Source organism: Cetorhinus maximus, chromosome 31, assembly GCF_964194155.1.
Source record: "Cetorhinus maximus chromosome 31, sCetMax3.hap1.1, whole genome shotgun sequence".
NCBI classification, from domain to species: Eukaryota; Metazoa; Chordata; class Chondrichthyes; order Lamniformes; family Cetorhinidae; genus Cetorhinus; species Cetorhinus maximus.
The window spans coordinates 10,396,261-10,419,941 of NC_135909.1; the positions used below are offsets into that span (position 1 = coordinate 10,396,261).

At 44.0% G+C, this 23,681-nt stretch overlaps 4 non-coding genes across 4 annotated transcripts; 3 read left to right on the forward strand and 1 right to left on the reverse strand.

The window, feature by feature from the left end:
• Positions 1-813: 813 nt before the first annotated feature.
• On the reverse strand, positions 814-896 carry trnal-cag (transfer RNA leucine (anticodon CAG)). Its single transcript has one exon. It is a non-coding gene; the product is annotated as a tRNA-Leu (tRNA).
• Positions 897-6,970: 6,074 nt separating this feature from the next.
• Positions 6,971-7,052, forward strand: trnas-gcu (transfer RNA serine (anticodon GCU)). The gene has a single exon. It is a non-coding gene; the product is annotated as a tRNA-Ser (tRNA).
• Positions 7,053-7,626: 574 nt separating this feature from the next.
• On the forward strand, positions 7,627-7,698 carry trnaw-cca (transfer RNA tryptophan (anticodon CCA)). Its single transcript has one exon. It is a non-coding gene; the product is annotated as a tRNA-Trp (tRNA).
• A 13,562-nt stretch (positions 7,699-21,260) lies between these two features.
• Positions 21,261-21,350, forward strand: trnap-agg (transfer RNA proline (anticodon AGG)). Its single transcript is given in 2 exon segments — positions 21,261-21,296; positions 21,315-21,350. It is a non-coding gene; the product is annotated as a tRNA-Pro (tRNA).
• The last annotated feature ends 2,331 nt before the right edge of the window (positions 21,351-23,681 follow it).

Genomic DNA, 23,681 nt, shown 5'->3' on the forward strand with positions numbered 1-23,681 from the left:
TGAACAGCTCCTGTTACAACTTTAGATCAGACAGTGGAGGATTATCACAGGCGCTCTGTCAGACTGCATGTTCCTTCAGACAGGTTTCCAACTGGACACATGGAATGAGCGGCTCTGAACATTAGTGGTTGAGGTGGAGATTTCTCATTGGCTGAACTGGAGTTCCAGTTCCATTCCCAGACATTTCCCTTTCTCTTTCTGAATCTATCTCTGTCCTCTTGCTCATTTACACTTTTCATTGTTTCATCATTAGCGGCCACGTCTTCAGCTGTCTGAGCCTTTAGCTCAGCAATTCCTTCTAGAAACATCCCCAGTTCACTCTCCCCTTTAAAATCTATCAGTTTTACGAAGGTTTTGTTCAGTTGTCCAAATATGTGGCTCGATGTCGAATGTTGCTTGATAGAACTCCTTTGAAGCGCTTTGCGGAGTTTTATTAAATCTCGGAGCTGTTGCTGAAATCGATCAGTGAAATGAGCTGTGTTCCGGTGACCAAGAGCTTTTGTTTTATTCTTTCACGGGATGTGGGCGTCGATGGCTCGTCCAGCATTTATTACCCAACCGAAATTGTCCTTGAGAAGCTGCCATCTTGAACCGCTACAGTCCATGTGGTGTAGGTGCACCCACTGTGCTGTTAGGGAGGAGGTTGCAGGGTTTTGCCCCAGCGACAGAGAAGGGGCGGCGATCCAGTTCCAAGTCAGGATGGTTTGTGGTTCGGAGGGCAGCTTGCTGCTGGTGGTGTTCTCATGCATCTGCTGCCCTTTTCCTTCCAAGTGCTGGAGGTCTCGGGTTTGGAAGTTGCTGAAGGAAAATTAGTGTCAGGAGTGGGATTTGAACCCACGCCTCCAGAGGAGACTGCGACCTGAACGCAGCGCCTTAGACCGCTCGGCCATCCTGACGTTTCTGTAGCATGCTCGGCCACTAAATCCATTGCATTTTGTACAAATGGTTCTGAGTTCCACATTCATCGTCACTGCTTTAACACACTCGATGTGATTTTCCTTTTTTCAGCACCTGTCAGGTTCCTGTATCTGAGTCCCATCCTTCCCCAAGCCTCCGTGGGGTGAGGAGCTTCTCATTGCTGCATTGCTCTGTTTGCTCAAATCAACAAAGACCCAATTCCCGCCCGACCTGTTCCTCACACGAAGGTGTTCAGATTGTAAGACCTGAGCAACGTGAAGTTTCCAATTGGAGAGTTACATCCTGGATTAGTAAGTTTGCGGATGACACAAAAATTGGCCGGGTGGTTAGCAGTGAGGTTGAGTGTCGGGCTACAGGAAGATCTAGACGGGATGGTCAAGTGGGCAGATAAGTGGCAGTTGGGATATAACCCTGAAAAGTGTGAGGTGATACACTTTGGAAGGAGTAATTTGACAAGGAAGTATTCAATGCACGGCATGACATTATGAGGTTCTGAGGAACAAAGGGACCTTGGCGTGCGTTTCCATAGATCTCTAAAGGCAGAGGGGCAGGTTAGTGGGGTGGTGAAAAGGCATTTGGGACACTTGCCTTTATCAATCGACGCATAGATTACAAAAGAAGGTAGGTCATGTTTACGTTGTATAGAACCTTATTGAGGCAACAGCTGGAGTACTGTGTGCAGTTCTGGTCGCCACGTTATAGGAAGGATGTAGTTGCACTGGAGGGGGTGCAGAGGAGATTCACCCGGATGTTGCCTGGGATGAAACATTTAAGTTATGAAGAGAGGTTGGATAGACTTGGGTTGTTTTCCAAGGAGCAGAGAAGACTGAGGGGCGACCTGATGGGCAGAGTGGATAGGGAGCAGCTGTTCCCCTTAGTTGAAGAGTTAGTCACAAGGGGGCATAATTTCAAGGTTAGGGGCAGGAGATTTAGGGGGATGTGAGGAAAAACTTTTTTACTGAGAGGGTGGTGACGGTCTGGAATGCACTACCTGGGAGGGTGGTGGAGGCAGGTTGCCTCACATCCTTTAAAAAGTACCTGGGTGAGCACTTGGCACGTCACAACATTCAAGGCTATGGTCCAAGTGCTGGTAAATGGGATTCGGTAGGTAGGTCAGGTGTCGGTGCAGACTCGATGGGCCGAAGGGCCTCTTCTGCACTGTGATTCTGTGTGATTCTGTGACTGAGGAAAACCACCAGAAACTGCTGCACACAAATAGCTTACTGAAAGGTCAAATTTTATCGTCTCAGTGAGTCATTAAAGCCTCCTTCGAGCAGATTAAGCAGCATTTCCTGTGTTTCCGTGATACATTCTGATCTGAATTTAAAAGGAAAGGGTAAATATTTCTCATACTCATAAGATCCGCCCGCCGCATGACTGAGGCGAGCTCACTTCTCGATCTCATCACTGACAGATACGAACACGAATAAAGCATAATAAACGAGAGGGAACTGATAGATTACAATTCCGCTCCCCTCGATTAATGTTAACCAAAGCACCAATGAAATGGATCAATCGGCGGATTTTTCAGGATTTATATCCCTAATGGTTGATCAAGGAATCAGCAGCTGGGACCATATAAGACCATAAGAGCATAAGACATAGGAGCAGAAATTAGGCCATTCGGCCCATCGAGTCTGCTCCACCATTCAATCATGGCTGATAAGTTTCTCAACCCCATTCTCCCGCCTTCTCCCCGTAACCTTTGATCCCCTTACCAATAAAGAACTTATCTATCTCGGTCTTAAATACACTCAATGACCTGGCCTCCACAGCCTTCTGTGGCAATGAATTGCATAGATTCACCACTCTCTGGCTAAAGAAATTTCTCCTCATCTCTGTTCTAAAAGGTCTTCCCTTTACTCTGAGGCTGTGACCTCGGGTCATAGTGTCTCCTACGAATAGAAACATCTTCACCACGTCCACTCTATCCAGGCCTTTCAGTATTCTGTAAGTTTCAATCAGATCCCCCCTCATCCTTATAAACTCCATCGAGTATAGACCCAGAGTCCTCAAACGTTCCCCATATGTTAAGCCTTTCATTCCTGGGATTGTTCTCGTGAACCTCCTCTGGACCCTCTCCAGGGTCAGAACATCCTTCCTGAGCTACGGGGCCCAAAGTTGCTCACAATATTCTAAATGTGGGCTGACCAGAGCCTTATAAAGCCTCAGCAGCACATTCCTGCTTTTATAATCTAGTCCTCTCGAAATAAATGCCACCATTGTATTTGCCTTCCTAACTACTGACTCAACCTGAAAGTTAAGCTTAAGAGAATCCTGGACTCCAGATTTCTGAATTCTCTCCCCGTTTAGAAAATAGTCTACGCCTCTATTCTTCCTACCAAAGTGCATGACCTCACACTTCCCCACATTCTATTCCATCTGCCACTTCTTTGCCCATTCTTCCTAACCTGTCTAAATCGTTCTGCAGCCTCCCCGCCTCCTCAATACGACCTGTCCCTCCACCTATCTTTGTAAAATCTGCAAACTTAGCCAGTATGTCCTCTGTTCCATCATCTAGATTATTAGTGTATAAATTAAAAAGTTGTGGTCCCAACACTGACCCCTCCGGAACTCCACTAGTCACGGGCAACCATCCTGAGAAGGATCCCTTTATCCCTGTTCTCTGCCTCCTGCCTGACAGCCAATCTTCTATCCATGCTAGTACCTTGCCTCTAACACCATGGGCTCTTATCTTACTGAGCAGCCTCCTGTGTGGCACCTTGTCAAAAGCCTTCTGGAAGTCCAAGTAGATAACATCCATTGGCTCTCCTTTGTCTAACCTACTCGTTACCTCCTCAAAGAATTCTAACAGATTTGTCAGGCATGATCTCCCCTTGATGAAACCATGCTGGCTTTGCCCTATTTTACCATGCACTTCCAAGTATTCTGAAATCTCATCCTTAATAACGGACTCTAAAATCTTACCAACAACCGAGGTCAGGCTCATCGGTCTGTAATTTCCAGTCTTTTGTCTAACGCCCTTCTTAAACAGGGGGGTTTCATTAGCGATTTTCCAGTCCCCTGGGACCCTCCCTGACTCCTGTGATTCCTGAAAGGTCCCCACTAACGCCTCCACTATCTCTTCAGCTATCTCCTTCAGAACTCTGGGGTGTAATGTATCTGGTCCAGGTGATTTATCCACCTTCAGACCTTTCAGTTTTCCTAGCACCTTCTCCTTGGTAATGGCCACCATACTCAGCTCTGCCCCTCGACTCTCTTGAACTTTGGGGATGTTACTCGTGTCTTCCACCGTCAAGACTGATGCAAAGTACCTATTCAGTTCCTCTGCCATTTCTTTGTTCCCCACTACTACTTCTCCAGCGTCATTTTCCAGCGGCCCAATGTCCACTTTTGCCTCCCTCTTACCCTCTATATATCTAAAAAAAACTCGTGCAACCTTCTAATACATTACTGCCTAGTTTACCCTCATATTTAATCTTCTCCTTTCTTATTTCGTTGTCCTCTGGTGGCTCCCCGCTGCTCTTCGTCACTTTATATGCTTTCTCTTTTGCTCTCTCTGACTTCTCTTGTCAGCCATGGTTGCCTCGTCCTTCCTTTTGTATGCTTCTTCTTCCGACGGACGAATTTTTGCTGTGCCAGTATTATTAGGCAAGGATGGGTTCGATCTATTGATCTCTGGGTATGGGCCCAGCACGATTCCTCTGCGCCACCTGAGAGTTGCAGGTTGGTTAGGTTAGTTTAATGGGAGATGAGTTGACCAGCGCTTTTTCGTATCTTTTTAGAAGTTAAACCGATCTTTATTCCAGTAACGTGGACCAGTGGGCACAGAGCTGCACACGCTCAAGCGGGGAGGGCAAGTATCCGCTGCCCTCAGAAATGGGACTGCGTCTCCCCAAAAGAGACAGGCACCCTCAATCAGCTACCGGGAAACACAAAACCGGAGATGCTCAGGCGAGTCGACTTGCAACTCTTTGCCGGAACACAATATTGAACAAGTGACTTTTAGATCATCAGTTTAACGCTCGACCAACTGAACTATTTCAGCTGACAGAAGCGATGCTTCGAGCCAGAATTTAAACAGCGACCAGGATACCAGTTTTACAGTCACCGACTGTCCTCCGCTTATATTAGAGAACATGATCGCATAATGACAAAGGACAGCCATCACCTCGTTTCAGTCCCTCCAGATTTCGATTTTTTTCTTGACAAAGAGGGGGTCCAAAGCCCAAATAAGCATCAGTTCATTGCCATAAGCTCTCGGCCAATCGCTATACTAGAATTGTCCTACAAACAGCCTTCTTCATCTTTTGAGTGAATTGTTTGCTGATGTCACCGTTAAATGTCTTAACTCTAAGTTTAAGGTTATATACATTTGTTCTGTATTCCCCCAAAAGAGGAAATTGTTTCTCCACGTTAAAACCTATTAATCATCTCAATTACCTCAAACAGATAGCGCCTAAATCTTCTCAACTCACGCGTATGTAAGTGTCACAGCGGGAGCACATCTAATTGCAGATAAGAAAACTGTGTATCGCACATGGTCATGGCTACTTTTGCAGCAAAACTGTTTCTGAATTAATGGGACCCACTTGTGATAAACACTGTCATCTTTCACTGTTTAGCAGGTGAGTTTCATAGAGCCACAAATGTGATTCCCTCAGTTCCGCTTTTGCACAAAGCTGGGGAAATGCATCACAGATCTCAGTCTTCAGCCAGCTCCATTCACTCCAAGTGAAATCAAGAGATGGCTGAAGGCACGGGAAACTGCAAAGGCTTTGGGCCTGGCCAACATTCCTGCAGCAGCACTGAAAACCTGTGCTCCAGAAATAGCCTCGCTCCTCGCCAAGCTGTTCCAGTACTGGCATCTACCCGACAATGAGGAAAATTGCTCAGGTCTGTCTTGTCCACAAAAAACAGGAAAACCCAACCGGCGAAAACCGCCCGATCAGTCTCCTCTCGTTCATCGAGAAAGTGGGTGGAAATTTCTTCGACAGCGCGATCAAGTGGCACTTACTCAGCAATAACCTGCTCACTGAAGCTCAGTTTGGTATCTGCCAGGGTCACTCAGCACCTGATCTCATTGCAGCCTTGGTCCAAACATGGAGGAAGCAGCTGTACTTAATACCTGAGGTGCAAGTGACTGCACTTGAGTCCAAAGAAGCTTTTGACCGAGTGTGGCATCAAGGAACACTCGCAAAACTGAAGTCAATAGAAATGAGTCGGGAAACTCTCCACTGGTTGGAGTCGAGCCCGGGGGTTCCAATACATTCTAAAAGATTTCCAGCATTAACAGGAATTCGCTTTTGGTTGATACACTGTGGGTGGCAATGGAAGGATCCATTGAGAGCAGTTTATCGTGCAGGTGGCTGGTTGTTCTTGGGTTTCGATTCTCGCGTGGGGCTTTTCAATGAGTTCGTATGCAAGAGGTCCCGCTTTCATCTCCAGAACGAGCCCAGCAAGCATTTTAATGCAGTATTTTTTCGCGCTCGTGGTGGTGGCAGTTCCGGAAATCAGGTCCAAGTTTGAACACCCGGGAAGTCATTGCAGAGAATGCATCACCTCAACACACGTGATGAAATGAACACAGGGTTTAAAGAACGTTTCTCCGTGTTAGGGGACTCTGAAATTATCCGAATGCATCACATAAGGGAACTGTCTACTTCTGGATTCAGGTGGGAGGCTGATTGAACTCAGTGAAAATCGTGACTGAAAGGCCAAGCAGAGCTGGGATCTCCAAAGATTTATTTTCATTTCCCACAGTTTAGCTGTGATCGGGCACTGGCAGTGAGCTGGGAAGGGTTTCTTCTTGCTACCAAATGCTTGTATGTTCCGGTCTTTCCGCGATGGGTTTTCACACTGTGTAGAAACATGTTGGATATCATGTTGAAGTGTTGAAACGATTCACATCAGCCCATTTACAACATCATCTGATCTGATGTGGTGGAAATGCATTTTATTGACAGAAAATACATTTCCATCTTTAGACACCTGGCCGAATATTCAGGACCTGTACGAAAGAGGATCATTTATTCCAACAGATCATGAATGCAAAGAGCATAGAAGGAGATTTAATAAATCGACCCCGCGCGACGAGGTGGCCGAGAGGTTCAGGCGATGGACTGCTAATCCATTGTGCTTTGCACGCGTGGGTTCGAATCCCACTTTCGTCGTCTCTTTATTAACGGTCACGGCTGAGGGCCAAGTGCTGGTAAATGGGATTAGGTAGGTAGGTCACGTGTTTCTCACCTCGGTGCAGACTCGATGTGCTGAAGGGCCACTTCTGCACTGTGAGATGATGTGCTTCCTTGAAATCCTGCATCGTTATTTCTTTCTCCCTGTCCGCTAATTTTCAGTTGTATAATTTGGGCCTCTGCTCCTCCATCGTTTGCAACATCTCACCAATTAAAAACAAAACGAAACGAAACTCGTGCATTCGTGGCCTCAATCAGATTATGGTTCATTGTGAATCCAACTGCCAAAGTATTTCTCACTCAGTTAAACTATTTATGAAATTTGAAAATAAACTTCTCCCACGGCTTATTGTTGTGCGTTTGCTCTCTCGTTCTTTGCTTTTTCTGTTAGTCGTCCTTGTGATGTAAATCGACAGAAAGCAAAGAAGGCCACGAGGAAGGGAGGGAAAATCATGTTCCCTTTCAGGATCCCTGTTTTATTTTCAATGCACTGAATATGATCAAGGTCTAAGGAAGTGAATCTAGGACAAGCAACAACAGGCTTCTTATAGCTGGGCTTGTGGCGCAACGGTAGCGCGTCTGACTCCAGATCAGAAGGTTGCGTGTTCAAATCACGTCGGGCTCATGGCTCTTCACTATACCTGATGCTTTTGTCTGGACACAAATTTCCTTGTGTCTGGATTCTGGCGAAATGTTTAATTTCAGAACAATGGTGAAAGTAATCTCTTCCGATTTTCCGGCTCAGTTTTCATTTTACACAATTTTACATTGGAACAAAGTTTCAGCGATGTGGGGTATCTACTGTTTTTGCAATTGCTCTGTTACCCAGCATAAGAAGGAAAACACAAAGTGTCCATCATGGGGTTTAAACCCACAGCCGCTTCCGTCCATACAGCTGCTTAATTCCGTTGGCTAGAGTTGGTTGTGTAAACTATAATCACCCGACTTTATTTTATCTATAAGTCAGGAGATTGAAACTCGTCCTTTTAAAGCAGAGCGACAGTGAGTTCAGTTAAAACAAATGTCTAAAAACAGCAGCAATTTCATTCTGCTCACGGCATCCAGTTATAGCGACCTGCATTAAACAGCAGGAGCGGAAACCGCATCCCGACACCCGCCTCTTCACATTAACCGGCAGCCTGAATTTCAGTTTTGGGATTTTAGAGAAAGCGGATGTTTTTGTGGAAACTGAAGTCACTTTTCCTGTGAATGGAGCCGGTTAAAGAGCCAGGGCCGGCCGAAGAATCCCCGAGCCCGGTGTCAGAGGGAGCCTGGGGAGAGGACAGATTCCAGGGAAAGGGAATGAGATTAGAGAGAAGGAAGGTTTTTGCGGGTTTGAGGGGACTGAAGGGATGGCGACGGGAGGAATGCAAACGGGGGAGAAAAGGGGAGGGGTTGTGGGGGACAGCATCTGTCAGAACGAGGAAGAGAGCGACGGAGGAAAAGAGGGAGGGAGCTGCGGGGAGGGCGGGAATGAGGAGGAACTTGCATTTCGCCAGCACATTTTGCAACCGCAGAAAGATCCAAAACCGCACAGCCAATGGGTGGGTATTTTTGGCAAGGGGGTTGATGGGGGGTCTTGGTAATTGAGATTCGTGCTTGAATGTGCACAGCAGGATCCCACAGGCAGTAACCTGATCAATATTTGGATAACCTGTTTCAGTGATTCTGGATGAGGGATTATTAATGATCTCAGGACTCCGGGTAAAACTCCTCTTCTCTTGCTGTAAATAGCCTGGTTGGACTGTTCACATCCCTCCGAGAGGGGAAGATGGGATCCCGGTTTTAAATGTGGTTTATTACTGGATAGTGTCATATATCCTTGTTACCCCTCTGTGGGTATTACAGTACATCGTGGTAAACAATTTACCTCTTCGAGAAGGTCAAGGAATTGTAAACACTGAGAAACTGCTCGTTCTGCCATTACTAACTCACGTGGCCACTGATAATAAAACATAACCTCTTCCAGTCGGTGGAGATGTGATGCAGACATACCTCAGAATAAAGCTCACACACCACAGCAGATGTTGCCCATTGTCTTCAAAGACAGTCGATTGAAGAGTTTCCCTCCTTGTTTCGTTGAACTTCTCAATGTTGTAATGGTGTCTGCTCCATTCCCGGGGCAAATGTGGGAATCAGAAATCATCACTTCCTCCCTATGTGGATCCGACTGATAAGAGTTTTTGTCATTAATTTCTCTCAGCCTCTGACGCGTTATCACATCCAATCTTTAAAACAAAGATAACGTTTTCTGATTGCAACACTTGAATCGAAATTCCTGCAACCTCTCTCTCCCTGCCCTGCTAAAAAGTCCACCTCTTTCAACTGTGAGTGTTAATCTCTCATTCTCTGTAACACCTCTCTAAATAACAATCTAGTGCTGCTTCTGCTCTCAGAGTACAATGTCCCCTGTCTTTGCCCTATTCTGTGAACTATGATTCAGTCAGTTGCTATCAAGTTTTTACAGGCAGAGGGTTGTGAGTTCAAAATCTCTCCAGAATTCTGAGCAGAAAGTCCGGCTGACACTTCAGTGCCGCGCTGAGCCAAAGTTTCACTGTTACAGTTGCCAGTTTTGAGATGCTATGGCAAACTGAGGTGCCATCTGCCTTCACATGTAAAATTACCATGGCACAATTTCGGACAGCGGCACGGGAGTTATTCCATCGTGTCGGAGCCAACATTTGCCCCTCAATTAACACGACTTCAAAACAGATTCTCCTGCCTTCATCACATTGCTGTTCCTGGAAGCTGGCTGCTGCAAACCCTTTAATAATATAGTTCAAAAAACATCGTGATTGAAACGCTGCAAGGAAAAGACAAGGCGTTAATGACAATTCTGCTGAGAGAGCTTCATTGGACAGGAAATCAGGCGAAGAATACGAGGAATCGACACCAGAGAACCAATCAACATCAAAACTGAAACAACTCCTGTGAAATCAATGAGTAAAAGCCGACAGCTCCGTGCACCATCAGTTCATCACCCAGAGACAATCACCAAAGAATTTAGTCTCCTGTCTTAGACAGTACCTCTTGAATGAGAATGACTTCCTTCCACTCCGGGGCTATGGGTTCTGAGGTGACTCCACACACTCTGCCACAGATCCCAAGGGGAGTGTGAAAGCCTTTCACTGAGTTTCAAGGTTGCAGATCTGATCTTGGAAGTATCGCTGCTGTGTTCCCTGGAGGCGGGGGTCTCATTCTTAATGCAAAAACCTGACATCATTACCAAATAAAAAATCTGGAGATGTAGGACGTTAGAATCCACTCATCTCTGATTCACTTTTATTCATTTTTGTTTCCTGTAATAAACAAGTTGTGTGTAGCTGTCCATTAAAAATAACAAACAGTATTCGGAAGATTCTGGCCAGTACCTTCAGGATTTCTGCTGTTGCATCCGACAACATCCTCAGCTGCATCACATCTGGACCTCGTGACTTATTAACATTCATTGCAGCCAATCCTGCTCAGACCGCTTCTTTCACAAGATTTATGGGAACAACAAACATATTCGCAATTTGTCGATGGAAAAAGTGAGAACCTTTCTTGAAGAGGGTTTCAAGAGGCCTTTGTGGTAAAGAAGTAGAGTTAGCAGAAACAAAAGTAGCAATAAGTGGAATGAAGGGGGCGGGTTGTCCATGAGCTGATTGAAGATTTTCACGAAGGTTTATTTCGAGAGATTTTAAGTATATTTCTTCTACATCTTTTAGGAAATTAACATTCGTGATCGAAAATGTATTGTGATTTCAGTTTATCATCATAATGTAGAGAGACGTGATTCAAAGAATTGGAGGCATATCAGATTATAATGTGGATTATAAAATGCTGGTGAGGGCTAGGGGAAAGTTTTAGGGAAGACGGCAAGGCCTTGGAGAGCGTACAGTGGGGATTTACTGGAATGGTATCAGCGGTGAGGGATTCCGTATGTGGCTGGACAAAGAAACAACAACTAGGGATGTTCTTCTTACAACAGAGAATGTTGAGGGGAGATTTAGTGCAGGTATTTAAATTGATCCCAGGCATATGATTTTCTTATACACATTATTCAATATTTTTCCATTGACTGAATGTTAGGTAACCAATGAACAAATTCAACATAATCAGCAGGGTTCTGCTTTTGTCCGAAATAATTTTGTCAGGAAATGTTTCACGTTTGTAAATTAAAAAAAAATCCTTGACCTGATGTGATGGAAGGTTATTTTACTCACAGAAGCTGAATGTCCAACATTGCACACCTGCCTGCCTATTCAGAACCATCTTGTCAACGGTCCTGGATGGAAAAAGAATATGAGACTTTGTTTTGAAACTCAGACAGGTGACGAAGTGATAGAGAGTTCAAGGTGAAGGAACGATGATCCATTCTGATTTGGATCCTTGTTGCTTGTTTGTGGATATTATCAATTAATTGCTTCTTCCTGTTTGCCAACATTTTGAATCAAATAGGCCTGGAATCCTATCCTTGTTAATATCTCACTGGAGATTCCAGGTCTGTTCAGGCCATAAAACCACTGAGATTGAGAGCTTCAGTTTTTCACTCAAATTTTACTGGAATGATGATAAAATAGGATTCATGAAAGGCAGTAAGATATTTTCCTCCCTCCCTTCTATTCTCTGGATTTACACCAGCTGAAAGCAACAGAAAAAAATAATGGTGACGGAGCAGAAAAACAAGATTATCATTAGGGAACACATTTAATTTAGTATTTACTTGATAAGTTAAGTGAGTGAGCAAGTTTTAGCAAAATAAGTTTAAATTTAGGGCCCTTTTAAATAAACATATGATACTTAGAGCAGGGTGTTATTTTTGGGGTGAGATGGTGGCAACTGTGGAAGAACAGGGGGCCATGTACAGACATCATTACAAGCTATTGGACAGGAAGGTGAAAAAAAACAAGGCTAATAGAATACAACTGACTGAACTCATTCTACAGTTATGTAAGATACTGTTTAGATCCCATTCAGATCATTGCGTTCAATTCTGGACAACAAAACCTGAGGAAGAGTGAAAAGTGGGTGCAGCTGTGTTGCCACAATCAAATAGTGAGGACAGATTGCAAAGCATAGTTTTGTAATGCCTTGAAATTCGAAGATTAAGGGGTGATCTGCCTGAAATGTTTATGATGATTCAAGGATTTGACAGGGTAGATAAGTAGAGGCTATGACGTCTGGTGGAGGCGGGGTGGAGCCAGGCCAAAGGTACACAACATTAAAATTAGAACGAGAGAGATAGATTGAGCCAATCGTGAGTTCATTAAATGGCAGGGCAGGCATGGGGGAAGAATAGTTTACTTCTGTTCCTATGTTTCAATTTTAATAATCTTGGACTGAACAGGTTTACAAATTATCACCCAGTCTGTACACGTTGTCTGTTAAAGTTAGTTATTCCACCCCCTTTTCAGAAAATAAAACTTAATCCGGAGGGAACTTAAACGAGGCGCCACTCCTCAGCGTTCTGTGATGAACCCAAAAAGGAACAAGCTGAAATTTATCTTTCAAAATGGAGATCGAGCCCTCGGAGACTGAGAACTACAGTTCCCAGGGGGTCGCAAAGGCTAGTTCTGAAATGGTCGCACATGTGCAGGTTGTTCTTTTAGCGACGTCGTTGATACTGCGCATATGCTGTTCGTCAAATACTTGCACATGCGTATTTGGCGCATTTTCTCGACTTCAGGCCGGGACAAGGCCTTGCACACATGCGCAATTCGTTTCCATTTTTTCCAGGTTGGAAGTTACTTCTGCGCCTGCGCAGTAGTGAAAACAGGTCAAAAGCAAAACAGCGTGAAAAGGGGCGCAGGTGACTAAGAGAGCTCCTTTCTGAAAAAGTGCCAGAAAAAGCTGGACAAAGGAGAGGTACATGGAGCAGTTCCCAAAACAAAGGAGCAGTCCCAAACCAGGGACTGGTACAGAAAGAGCTCTCAGGAAGTTGAAGGATAAGGACAGGAATCTGAAACAGATCCTGTTCAGTGAAGACTGAGGAGTAGAGTCAGAACCGCGCGGAGCAGACTTAGAACGAGATGGGCTTGCAAGAAGCCAGATAATCTGCGTAGACAGCCAAAGGTTGGCCCTTATTATGGACCTTTGGAGCAATGTTGTTCTGTTTGGCGCTGCCTAATACCGGATAGTGTCCGTGTGGAAGGTGAAGATTGAATGTGCGGATAGATCCAGGAGAAAAGAACCTTGGAAAGAGAGGCTGAAACCCTGGAGGTGGACCCTTCTTGAAGGTAACTGAGAGAAAGCGTCGTTTGGGAAAGAATACCAAACCGAGATCTTCGAATGTGAAGATTGGAAACCCTTGTGAGAAAGGGAAAGTTTCATTGAGACTAGTTGCCTCACAGTGCTATGAGCAACTGGGGGATTAATGAGAAATCCCTCGAAACTTGGTTTTGGAGTGTGGTATGTCTGACTGCAGCTCACCCATTCAGCTACATAGACTACACTTGCCGTGAACGTTAGAACATAAGATATTTTTGTAGTTTATGTTATCTTTATGTATTTGTGTATATCAGTAAAGGTATAGTTTGGGTGAAGGAGCAGTGTAATGTACTTCGCCTTTCCTTGCATAATAAATGTTTTATTATTGTGTTAAAATTTCATCAGCAGACTCCTGTGATTCTGTTCAGTAACCATCCTTCACGTTTCTAAGCAAAAAACGTATAAGATATATCATATAAAGTTCCACCCTGGATCTGACTTACCCAGCAGTAACATCAGCTGGGATCGTAACGTTTGTTGTTATAAGAGAAAAAAGACCCAACTGGTCACTCCTTCTGTCTCTGTCCACCACGAATTTCTTTATTTCTTAATTATTCTTCTTTGCATGAGCTGCAGGGCCAGCATTTTTTGCTCTTCCCTATTTGCCCTTGAACTCGGCTAACTCAGAGAGCAGTTAAGGGAATAATATTGCTGTGGGTGGGGAGTTACATGCGGGCCAGACACCGACAGCGCCGCAGACTTCTGTATCTCAAGAGCTTTGATGAAATAGATTTGTTTTGAGAACAATTGACTATAGTTTTATGGTCGCCATGACTAAGATGAGATCACAATTCCATATTTATTACCTAATTGAGCTTGAATTCCATCAGCTGCCACCACGGGATTTAAACACATGTCCACGGAGATTAGAAAAAAAAATAAAAATAGCTGGAAAAACTCAGCACGTCTGACAGCATCTGCGGAGAGGAACACAATTAACGCCTCGAGTCCGAATGACTCTTCATCAGAACTAAAGAAATATAGAAATGTGGTGAAATATAAGCTGGTTGACGGGGGGTGGGACAGGTGGAGCTGGATAGAGGGCCAGTGATAGGTGGAGGCAAAGAAGAGATTGCCAAAGATGTCATAGACAAAAGGATAAAGTGGTGTTAACGGTGCTGATATTATCTAAGGAGTGTGCTAATGGTGACATTAAGGGCAGAAAGCAGGACAAACAAGTGGCAGATAACGCTAGTGGGCCTGGGGTGGGGCGAAGGTATCGAAATGGGCTAAAAGGTGGAGATAAAACGATAGATCGAAATAAATTTAAAAACAGGTGGGATAAGAAAAATATATTTTAAAAATATGAATTTGGAAAAAAGGGGATCGGAAAGGGGGTGGGGATGGAGGAGAGAGTTCATGATCTGAAGTTGTTGAGCTCAACATTAAGCCTGGAAGGTTGTAGAGTGCCTAACCGGAAGACGAGGTGCTGTTCCTCCAATTTGCTTTGAGCTTCACTGGAACATTGCAGCAGGCCAAGGACGGACATGTGGGCTTGAGAGCAGGGTGGTGTGTTGAAATGGCAAGCGGCAGGGAGGTCTGGGTCATGCTTGCGGACAGACCGAAGGTTTCAGATTTCCAGCATCCGCAGTATTTTGCTTTTGTGCACGGAGATTAGTCTGGGCTTCAAGTTGAGGAACACAGTGACACTGTCGTCCATCCCTATTGTACACAAACGCAGTGCGTTTAGCTTATGTTTGAGCCGCTTCACGGAGAGATTGGAATTTCTTCCAAAGCATTTTATTAATCCCATGAAATGGGTTGAGGCAAAGCGTTTTGTTCCAGTTGGAAACATCAAAAATTGATCGAGGTCCATCAGATATTGTGGATTTGTTAGAAATTGAAAAAAATACAAAGATTGTACAAAATAAGAAGACACTGCGTTCTGAGAAAGAGCTCTGAAATGTTTGGGGGGCGGGGGGAAAAGCAAAATCTTCAACTGACGAGTAAGACCCACGGTTTTCAGAAAGTTCCAATCGATTTCTGTATAAAGCGACCGCGGGAGGACTCGAAGCTGCAATCTTCTGATAGCATCATTACACACACCGAAGTCAATCGACTTACCCATTAGGCCCCGCGGTACTTACACGGCCTAGTAAAACCGATACTGGTCCCATGTGAATAAATATGTGGTTGTATTTATTCCATAAATTCCAGAAATTAGTCCACGAAACATTTAAACCACGCCTTGAAGAAAGTCCTTCTTTCCATTTAACGAGTAATTTGATCGAATTTTTCGTCATGTTAAGGCGGTAGCATCAGAGAGCGAAACTATTTCCGATGGCTGGGAATCCAGGAATCGTGCACTAAAATTAAACCAAAATGCTGCAGGTGCTGGAAACTTGAAATAAAAACTTCTGCAAAAGGCCAGGCAGCATCTGAGGAGAGAGAAACGTTTCAGCTCCGTTTGACTCTTCTTCAGAGCTGAAGAGATGTAGAAATGTGATGGATTTTATACTGTGGAAGAGAGCGGGTGGAGCAGGTGGAGCAAAACAGAAGGTCGGGTATAGTCGGGACCTCAGCAGAGACTTGACAAAGATATCATGGTCACAAGACAAGGAGAGTGTTAAAGGTAGTGTTAAAGACTATGGTAAATGCTAATATGGGGCATAAAGGTACGATTACAGAACGTGTTAACAGCAGAACAAGGTCAGCGCTCCCCAAAGGCAAATATGAGAACATGTAACAGATGGCCATGTAGGGGGAGGAGGTTAGAATTCATGGTCTTGAACTCAATGTTAAGTCCTGAAGGCTGTAAATTGCCTTGCCAGTAGATGAGATGCTGTTCCTCCCATTTGCGTTGGGCTTCACTGGAGCATTGCAGCAGTCCACAGCGGAAATGTGAGCCTGAGAGTAAGATGGTGATTTGAAATGGCAAGTGACCGGAAGACAGGGTCATGCTTGAGGACTGAGCAAAAATGTTCCGTAAAATGGTCACCCAGTCTTCGATTAGTCTCCACAATGCCGCTGATCCAAATGCCATCTGAAAATCTAAATACAGCACATCCAATATTTCCCTTTAACCACAGCAAAGAAATCCAACAAACTGGTTAAAAATGATTCCCCTTTTCCCAAAACCATGTTGACCCTGCTGATTGCCTTGAATTCATCTACGTGCCCTGTTATAAATCCTTTAATAATAGCTTCTAAAAATTTCACTATGATGGATGTTAAGCGAACTGGCATATTGTTTCCTGCTTTCTGCCTCCCGGCCTTTTTGAATACAGGTGTTAAATTAGTTATTTTACAACTTAATGTAGACTTCCCCGAATCTAGAGAATTTTGGAAAATTAAAACCAACTCTTCAACTACATCACTCGCCACTTGTTGAAAATGTTTTTTCTGTCGGTAAATTACATTTCCATCACATCAGGTCACGGATTTTTATGAATGGGCTGATGTGAAACACTGCAAGACCATGTGCAACATGTTTCGTCACGTTGTAAATAAAACATCGCGGAATAACGGGAAGATCCAATCATTGGATCGCATCAACATGACCATCAGCCAGACGCCTTAAACATTAGGCCATTGTCGAAGTAATGACTATTCTAATATGTTTTGAAATGCCAACTGACAGGACGAATTGATTTAATTCCACATGATTGGCGAGGCGCTGCCTCAAGCCGAGGAGGCGGATGGTGCTGCTGATCTTCACCAGAACAGACAGTTAGAGTGAACATTGATTATCAACCAGGCCTTCAGAGAATTCAACAAAACAAAACGTGCGGAAAAACAATGAGAAATAACAAATCGATTCGATTGGAATGTAAAATATCGTTTAGAAATGAGAAACCATCGATGGAAAAGGAAAGTAAATTGGAATTCCCGTTATTTTCTAGACCCGGGAGAGAAAAGAGAAACGGAGGGAAAAAAATGTCGATAGGAAGAAAAGAAATGATGGAGCTTCTCCCTTGTTTTCTGTTTATCCTGTCGCTAATCAATACTGCATTAAAACATGTAAAAACAACTGGGTGAATTTAACGGAAAGTGATTGTAATCGCTGCCCGATTGCGCCTGAACCCTCCAATTGGGTTTGTTGGCCATCGCTGGACTTGAGCTCCAGATCTAGCTGCCCCTCTAGCCTATCTATTTCAGTAAAGAGACAGAAGAGGCATCTACACGTCAATGTGCACAAATTCCGAGGCACGTTCTGTCCAGAAGAAGCAGGACAAATCCAACCCAGCCAAATACTGCTCCATTAATTTATTCTTCATCATGTACAAAGTGATGAAAAGTGCTGTTGTCCGTACTATCACCACTTACTGCACTTACCCAGCAAGAACCTGCTCACTGACTCTCAGTTTGTGTTCCGTCTGGGCCACTCAGCTACTGAAATCATTGCCGCCTTTGTCCACTCAAGAGCTGAACTCAAGAGGTGAGGTGAGAGTGACTGCCGTTGACATCAACGCAGCATTTGACCCAGTGTGGCAACAAGGAGCCCGAGCGAAACTGAAATCAATGGGAATCAGCTGGACAACTCCCCATCAGGGGGAGTCAGGCCTAAAAGAAAGGAAGGTGGTTGAGGCTGTTGTAGGACACTCAGCTCAGTTGCAGGACATCACTGAGGGAGTTCTTCAGAGGAATGCCATTGGCCCAACAATCTTCAGTTGCTTCATCAATGAACTTGCCGCCATCATAAGGTTAGAAGTGGGGATGTTGGTGGATGTTGTGCAATGTTCAGCATCATTCATTTATCAGATAGTGTAGCAGTCTGGACCATATACAGCAATACCTAGACAATATTCTAGCTTGGGCTGATAAGTGGAAGATAACATTCGCGCCATTAAGTTTTAGGAAATGACCGTCCACAACAAGAAGTAACCTAATCATCAGCCCTTGACATTCAATGGCAGTTCTGCCGCAGAATCTCTCACTATCAACACACTGGGGGCTACCATTGACCAGGAATCGAACTACACCATCCATTTGAATACAATGGCTGCAAGATCAGAGGACGCGACTTCGGTTGAGTAACTCACCTCCTGACTCCCCAAAGCTGCTCCACTATCTTGAAGGCACAAGTCGGGAGTGTGATGGAATGCTCTCATCTTGCCTGGATGAGTGCAGCTCCAACAGCACTCAAGAAGCTCGATAGCACCCAGGGCAAAGCAATCCGCTTGACTGGCACCTCATTCACCACAATACACATGCACTCTTCCCACCACTGACGTACATTGGCAGCAATATGTACAAGAGGCACTACAGCAACTCACCAAGGCTTCTTCAACCGGACCTTCCAAACCCGCAGCTCTACCACCACGAAGGACAAGGGCAGCAAAATCATGGGAAGGGCACCATCTGCAATTTCACCTCCAAGCCACACACTATCCTGAGGTAGCACTTTTCCGTGGTTCCTTCACTGTTGCTGGGTCAAAATCCTGGAATTCCCTCCCAAACAGCACTGTGGATGCACCTACAACACATGGACTGTAGCTATCACAACAGTATAATAGTTCTCATAATGTTATTGCTTTAAAAGTGAGTTAGTAGTGCGGTATGAATAGTTTCTGTGCGTGTGTGTGGGCTTTAATTGAGTTAGAGGCAGCTGGTCTGGAGGCTTGACTCATCAAAAGGGAGCTTTGTTTGAGATGCTAATTTAGTAAACATGGCTGAAGTTTTAGAATGTGAGGTGAGGAGAATTTGCATTTTTAGATAAATCAAGGTAGTATGAATTTCAGAGAGATGATAGAATGTTACGCCTAGCCAGAGAAGCTAGGCCAAGCACTGTAATTATTTTTTCCCAGAGGTTTCTGATAATATGAGCACCATGCAATGATTTATATTATGAGAAAAGTAAAGTTCCAAAGACATACGGGAACAATGGAATATACATTAAAAGGGAGAAACTTGTCTAAAGAATATAGAAGTTCTGTGTAAGGGAAGGCATTGCAAGATCCACCAGAAGTGTGAAAAGCCTCCAGTGTTTGTTCATTCTGTTTCTACAGAAACAGAAGCTGGGAAAAGCCACTTTGAATTCTACTGTTCAGGGTATTATGTTTGACTTGGCTGGATCAGTTTAAATCTATTTTTTAACGCTGCCTTAATGGGGGTATAACTGGAAGCCAGATTAATTAGCGGATTTACAAGTTATTGTAGCAGTAATTTGTAGACCTATGTATGTACTTGAAATATTTTATTTTGCTAATAAATGTTTAATTTAGTTTTGAAAACACCTTTAGAGTCTTGGTAGATATAATACTAGTGAATTCAGGGCACGCACCTTGAAATAAAATACAAATTGCCAAATCGTTGTGACCTAGTGATCAAATTTCCTTTGTGGATTTGATCCGCCTGGCTCACACCATCTGCCGCGTCATAACAGTAGCGGATTAAGAAGGCAACACACCGCCATCTTCTCAAGGGCAATTCAGGATGGGCAAAAAATGCTGGCCTATCCAGCGATGTCAACATCCTATGAACGAATACAAAAAAGTAGACGGCGGAGCTGTGAAATATTTAAAGGGAAAACTTCTTCATAGATCTTCCTGCTTCCCTCCCTCTCAATCACACAGAACAGCAAACTCACGGAATCGTAACATACCCAGAGACGGAAAATTCAGAGCTAAACACATCAAATACACCCCCAAGACCCCTCAGATCAAGTCATCAGGCTCCTCTGCTCTGATTCGATGAGAATTTAGTTAAAATATCCTCCTAACAAACACGCTGTGGTTAAATCCCTGTCGAAGAAACTAACATTTGGATTAATTTGTGAAGTTGAACAAAACGGGGCCGAATCATTTTCTTTTCAGAAAGGTTTTCAGAATGGCTGTTTGAAATTGTCCCTTCTCATAAAGTAATTCGCTGCACAAATTCACAATTCAAAGTTGCCGCAATCCCCCACAACTTCAATCAACGATTCTTTTTGCGATTGCATTGGACCTGGAAACCGCTCTCGGCATTAATCTCACTGAACCAGTGCCTGACCACCTTGTATCTGTCAGCGTGGAGGTGACGGTGTTAGGGTCGCATTGGGCCACTTAAAATGAGACTGGGGCACGACGCAAGGGGGAAGGGCGAGTGTTCACCGAGGTTTCTCATACATTCCAAAAGCGAAATAATGAAGATGCTGCAAATCTGAAGAAAACTCAGAAAAAGCTGGAAATACACAGCAGAACTGGGAGCGTTTGTGACGGGACAAACAGAGTGAACGTTTTAGATCGGGATCCGTTTGGTTAAATTCACCCAGTTATTTCCATTCTGTTTTATCCAGTATTGAAGGGTGAGTGAAGAAACAGATAATAAGGCAGCAGTTTTTTTTTCATTCCTTATCGTTCTTTTTTTTTCATTTTTCATCAGTTTCTCTTTTCTCTTCCGGATCTATAAAACGACGAAGATCCAATTCAATTGGCTGTTTGCGATATATCAATCGAAATTCAACATTTCAATCCAATAGATTTGTTGTTTCAGGTTATTTATCGCTCTCTGTGTTTTATTGTGATTTAATCTCTCGCGGTTTGTATGATGATCAATGTTACATCTTACTGCCTGTTCTGGTGAAGATCAAAAACAGAAACGACATTTCCAACATTGCACAACTGGCTGCACAGTCGGAACCGTTTTCACAGACAGGACGGGCCTCATTCTGCGCTGTTGTAAATCTAAGAGTTTATGTTTCCCTCTCTCTGGCCAAACTGCACAAACTTTATTCTCCTTTTATCGTTACTGATTTCCAATACACCATAGGCTACCGCTTTTGCTTTTTTCCTGCGTTTCACTGGATTAAAACGAATGACAACAGTACCTTTTTCCATTGTTGATCAAAAGTAATCGATGTGAAACGTAAACATCGGTTTCACTGTCCGTGTTACTGCCTGAGATGCGGAGTAATTGCCAAAATGTCTGATTTCCCAATCACGATGTCCAAAGATGTTTGGTCGACTGTAGATGGCATTGAAACGATTCCTTAGTTGCACCGGGGACACGTTACCGGCTGGCTCGTTGGTCTAGGGGTATGATTCTTGCTTAGGGATTTTCATTGTGTGAACTTGCAAGAGGTCCCGGGTTCAAATCACGGACGAGCCCTGCTATTTTTCAAATTCTAATTACGGAAATCAGTGCGAGACCCGACACCCGGGAAGTCATTGCAGAGAATACTTCACTTCAGCGGACGTGAAGAAAATGAACGCAAAGTCTCCTCGTGTCATGGGACTCTGAATTCATCCCACTGCACCAAATGCAGCAACTCCCACCTTGTGGATTCAGGTGGGATGCTCAATGCAGTCACTTGCAATTTTGCCTGAACGAACACACAGAATGGCATAGCTTGATTTTTTTTCGATATTTGAGCTGTTTTCTAGTATTTGCACTGAGCAGAAAGTGAGCGTTTCAGCAATCCGGTTCAGGGGGAATTAACAATCAGGACATCTGGGCAGGACTAAAATTGTGGAGCAGCAAAGTGTTTCACTCCCCGTATTACAGCCGGAGCTGAGCTGGAATTGTTCATTGCTGTCTTTTCACTATAACAATGTAAATGGGTGACTGAAGCACTTTGATGGCAATCAACATCGATATTCATTGAAGCGGGTCATCTCCGCTGGCTCTTTGGTCTAGGAGTGCGATCCTTAGTTAGGAATTTTTGTTGAATTGGTTTGCGAGAAGTGAAGGGTTCAACCCCCAGCCAAACATCATCGTTTGTGGCTTTTGGTCCAAGATGTGGGCTGCGTAAGGAAAATAATGAAGAGCTGTGCTCTAGAAGGTGGGATTTACTGAAATCGGGAGCAGGTTTGTGAATCCAGGTCGTTATTGCTTAGAATTTATCCACGCTGCACGTGTGGGGAAAATAAACACAGGCCTTATAAATGTTTGCCTATGTAATCTGACTCTGAAATTATCCCAAAACAGCAATTCAGGCAACACCATGCTTGTGAGTTCAGGTTGCTGGCTGATGAATTCTGTTGTAATATTATCTGAAAGGACTGAGAGAGCTGGTAACCCCGCAGCTTGGTTTTTATTTGACCGCATTTACATGGTATTCCAGGAGTTTCACTGAGGAGAAAATGGGCCTTTATGTGGTTCCGCAATCTCGTTCAGGGGGAATTAACAACCAGCATGTAGCTGTAAGTAAGCATTTCCTTGCAGACATTAACGTGTTCCATCCCGCGCTCATATTCACATTTGAAAATGAACATTGTAACCAGCTCCCTTTCCTAGATGTGCTATTTGAGAAATCCGCTAAATGAGTTCTCTGCTACTGTCAACTTCAAGCCGATCATCACTGTTCAGATTAGCGTGGGTAGAAAATTGGCAGCTGGCAGAAAACAGAGAGTAGACATAAATGGGTCATTTTTTTCTGTTTGGCAGGATGTGACGAATGGGGCCGCGCAGGGGTTTGTGCTGGGGTCTCAACTTATTACAATTTATATCAATGACTTAGATGAGGGTAGGCAAGGCATAGTAGTTAAAATTGCAGAAGAAACAAACATAGGTAAGTTGCTAAGAGGACATAAGAAGATTGTAGACGGATATAGATAGGTTGAATGAATGGGCAAACATTTGGCAGATGGTGAAGTTTTTCGGTTTGGCACAAAGATTAAAAAAAGCAGATTGTTATTTAACGGGGTACGCCTGCAGAATTCCGAGATGCTGAAGGATCTAGCTGTTCTAGTTCTCGATTCACAGAAAGTTAGTGCAGGTACAGCAAGAAATTGTGAAGGCTCGTGGAATGTTACCCTTTGTTACGAAAGGAATTGAACATAAAAGTAACAATGTTATGCTTCAGTTATAAATGGTATTGATGAGAGCACATCTCCAACACTGTGCACAGTTTTGGTCTTATTTAAGGAAGCAGGTAAATGGGTTGGAGGTGGTACAGAGGAGGTTGACTGGATTAATAACCGCAATGAGCGGGATGCCTTATGAGGAAATGTTGTACAGACTGGGCTTGTTTCCACTGGAGTTAAGGAGATTGAGGGGTGACTTGGTTGAAGCATATAAGATCCTGGATGGTCTTGACAAGGTGGACGTGGAAATGATGTTTACTCTTGTGGGTGAGTCCAGAACTAGGAGGCACTGTTTTAAAATTCGGGGTCGCCCTTTTAGGACAGAGATTAGGAGAATTTGTTTTCTCTGAGACGGTTGTGTGACTTTGGAATTCCCTGTCTCAGAAAGCGGTAGGGGCGGGATCACTGACAATTTTTAAGGCAAAGGTACAAATTTTCATGTTAGGTAAGAGAATCAAAGGTTGTCGGAGGTAGATGGGAATGTGAAAATCGAAACACAAGCAGAGCAGACATGATCTTATTGAACAACAGAGCAGGCTTGAGGGGCTGAATGGCCCACTTCTGCTCCTATTTCGTAAGCTCGCATGTTGATATGTTTGACCAATCTGAGTTGTCTTGCCTTATTTTGGAATTA